Here is a 3,859-nt window from a genome sequence, read left to right as displayed (position 1 = left end):
TTTTCAAGGAAGTCAGGAAAGAAGACAGGAGAGTCAAGTTCATCCGCGAGGCACAAGAGCAATATTGAGCACTTGGATCAAACACCCGTCCAAACCGAGTCCGAATACGATACCGAGCCGGAATTTGAAGAACACACGAGCGAACCCGAGAACGAGCCAAGGTACGAGATGGCAACAATTGAAGAAATGTCCATGGGAGCTTACAAGAAGCGGATCCGAGAAGATGTGGGTTCCGGTTTAGTCCAACCCGCAATACCTGCCACTGCCACATTCGAGCTGAAGGGACACATATTGACTGCACTGAAGGACATCCCATTTTTCGGGAAAGATCATGAGGATGCTTTTAAGCATCTAGATGAAGTCAACGACATTGCAGACTACTTCAATGTCCCAAATGTCAACATAAACACAGTCTTGCTTAGGATGCTTCCCATCACTTTCAAAGGAGCTGCTAAGGAGTGGTTAAAAGCACTCCCACCGGGTACAATCACCACTTGGGCTCAAATGCGTGAGCAATTCCTGGACCAGTTTTGCCCGCTATCCAAGATAGCCAAACTCAAGAAGGTAATAGCCAACTTTGAGCAACAACCGGGGGAGTCACTATACGAAGCATGGAAGCGGTACAAGGGCTTGCTCAGAAATTGCCCTCAGCATGACCTAAATATGCAGCAAGAGATGTCAATCTTTTATGATGGGGTCAACGTGATGACAAGACAACTCCTTGATTCTCAAGGACCTTTGACAAAGAAAAATCCAAGGGAGGTCAAGGAGCTAATTGAAGAATTCGCGAAGCATTCTCGCGAATACCACAACTCGAGGCAAGAAGGAATCAAAGGCGGAGGAGGGGCCCAAACTGAAGAAATAGCAGCGGTCATGGCCATGCTGAATAATATGGACCGCAGGATAACACAGATGGACCAATCGATACATGCCATAAGAGTGGGTTGCGAGAGATGCAGTGGTCCACACTTGACCAAGGACTGCAATGTAGATGAGTATGGGAACAGAAAAGCTCAAGTGTGCTACTCTAGTGGGGATACGTTTAAGGAGGACTGGAGGAAACCGAAGAAGGAGTGGCTGCCATATGAAGAGTATAAGAAGCAAAAAGAAGAGAAGTATAGGCAGACAGGTCGAGGCCTTTATCAAAAGGAGCAGCCACCAGCCGAGAAGAAACCCGACCTAGAGACCATTTTAATGAAGTTTATGGAAGCTTCGGAAAAGAGACACGATGCCACTGATTCTGCTATTCTGGAACAACAAACTTTGATAAAGAATTAGCAAGCCTCCATCCATAACCTTGAAGTACAATTTGGTCAACTAGCCACTCTAGTTCATGAGAAGTTATCCCCGAAAAATACCGAAACGAAGACCCAATCTCATGTAATGGCCATAGACACCGAAGAAGAAGCCATCTCTGAGTTCCTGGAGGCATTGGAAGAAGAACCACAGCAGCCCGATCCAAAGATGAAGAAGATCAAGCTCGAAAATCATGAAGCTGCTGAGTTCCAGAATTCATGACGTGAACCTTATATGTTCACGACGTGGGCCCGTCATGAACAGAAAAATTATGTAGTTGGTTCGGTTTATCAGCCGCCTTTGCCTTTTCCTTCCCAAGCCACCCTTAGTCCACTAGAGAGAGAGCATAGAGAGTTTTCAAGCATGTGAAGGGAATCCCGATTAATACTCCCTTTGTCGAGTCCTTATCCAAAACTCCCGAGCATCAAAATTTACTGCAAGATTTGATAGACACTCGCAAGCAATTAAAGAAGTAGTCTAAGGTGGTTCTAAGTTAACAAAGCTCAAAAGCTGTGTTGGGAGAGACACCAGAGAAGATGGGGGATCCTGGACGTCTCACTCTTCCGTGTGAGTTTGGTAATAAATTGAAGGTTAATGCTTTAGCCGATTCTGGGGCTAGCATTAATTTGATGCCTTTTTCATTTTATAAAAAATTGGAAATTCAGAAGATGAAGGCTACAAAAATGACGATTCACATGGCGAACCGTTCGGTGACACAACCCCGGGGCATAGTGGAGGATATTTTGGTAAAAATTGGATAATTTTTTTTTTCCAATAGATTTTGTAGTAATGGATATGAAGGAAGATCCCGATGTTCCAATTATCCTTGGCCGTCCATTGCTTAACACTGCTGGAGCTCTTGTTGATACCCGCGAGTCTAAGCTCACCTTGAGAGTTGGAGATGAAAAAGAAGTTTTTGGGATAGAAGATAGCTTCCCAAAGGAACATGTTCAAGAAGAGGTGTTCACAATTAACAAAGACAATGAACTAGAAGAACTGGAGAAGCTTATGGAAGAAGAGATCAAGGCAGTTCATCAAGTCAAAAGAACAAAACCTAGAGCATCTGTTCCATTTTTGGTTGAAGTCATAGCTTACAAAAGTCCACCTTCTTGGGTGAGCAAAGAGGATGAGGAAATGACAAGTGATGAAGAGGAGGTCACTTCAAGAGTGACAAAGTCGGTGGTGAAAGAGGAGGAGGATGCGATGAGGTGCAAGGAAGAAACTAAGGGCACAAAACGCAAGCTTGAAGAAGAGGAGAAAGTTAAAAAAGAAAATTCAAAGAAGGCATACAAAAGGCGAGTTCAAGCTTACAAGAGGTGATTCAAGGAACAAAAGATCCTAGTGGTGGATTCTTCCGAGGACTCAACGTAGGAGGCACGGAGTCCGGCTCAAGACTCCAAGAAAAAGAAGCGCTTCTCGGGAGGCAACCCGAGTTTGGTTTGCAAAAAAAAAAAATTCTTTTTCTTTTTGCATTTTAGTTTTAAAAACTTAGATCAAGTCATCCAACTCTATTAGAACATAATGTAGGGACCTTAAAACAGAAGTAGTAATAATTGAGAACTTAGTTCAAAGTCAAAAATTGATTTTTCTCTTCCAGACTTAATTCACGACATGAATAGTTAGCAGTTCACGATGTGAATTGTGAATGAACCGGACACATAATCCATGGCTTAGCCCATTGAACTAGTAAGCCTAAGATCAGTCTGTGAGTACATGGCCCAAACTTAATCCCAGACACTATTCACGACGTGAATCTTGGCGAATTCACGACGTGAATTTTCAAAAGTACGGGACCATAGAATAAACCCCTAGAAACCAGTTAACCCTTCAATTGTTTATTCTTCACGAAGTGGAAGCAGAAATTGGTCCCCCTTGGTCCCCATTGCTGCGATTTTAGCCGACAACTCCACTAATCTTCCTTGTGCTTACGTAATACTTCCAACAAAGGTAATAATTATTGGTTATAAAGTTTAATTTATGCCCTAATAGATGAACTTAGGGTTAGGGTTTGTTAATTGAGTGAAATAACGAAATTAATTCATTAAAATAACCTTTGAATGTTCATACTAAGTATTTGGAAGTAGTATAGGAGTAAAACCCATGGATATTTTGACTGGATTTTTCCCCGATGGTTACGATTCTGCCTTTTGGGTTTGCGAATTCACGACGTGAATCTTACATGATTCACGACGTGAATTCTGGGGCTGAACATAATTCATTTTCCTCTATGTTTAATTTGTGGATATTTGTTTTGGCTATTTTTTTTCCTTGTTTTTGCAGGAATGGCTCCAAGAAGAGAGGTTCCAGCTGGGGTTGCAGGTTTGCACCCGTTTTACAATTTTCCCGCAACAACGGCCCGTGATGTTTTGACCCGTTGGAACAACAGATTGGGGTGGCTTTACAATAGGGAAATTGCAGTTGCTCCAACAGTCAATTGGACAAGATTGAGGGAAGTAGGGCTCGTAGACCGGGTGGGCCCATTCTTGACAAAGATATTCATTAGAGATGGGTATTCGTTTACCTGTTCTGGTTGGCAGAATCTGTTCCGGGTGCAAGAGCGGGT

At 42.9% G+C, this 3,859-nt stretch overlaps 1 non-coding gene across 1 annotated transcript; it reads right to left on the bottom strand.

Moving 5' to 3' along the window:
• Positions 1 to 552: 552 nt before the first annotated feature.
• Positions 553 to 659, bottom strand: LOC145080679 (small nucleolar RNA R71). Its single transcript, XR_013695270.1, has one exon. It is a non-coding gene; the product is annotated as a small nucleolar RNA R71 (small nucleolar RNA).
• Positions 660 to 3,859: the final 3,200 nt, after the last annotated feature.

The sequence above is a fragment of the Lactuca serriola genome, chromosome 1, assembly GCF_051521515.1.
Source record: "Lactuca serriola cultivar US96UC23 chromosome 1, Lser_US96UC23_V15, whole genome shotgun sequence".
Taxonomy (NCBI): domain Eukaryota; kingdom Viridiplantae; phylum Streptophyta; class Magnoliopsida; order Asterales; family Asteraceae; genus Lactuca; species Lactuca serriola.
This window is presented reverse-complemented; position numbering and strand designations above follow the sequence as displayed.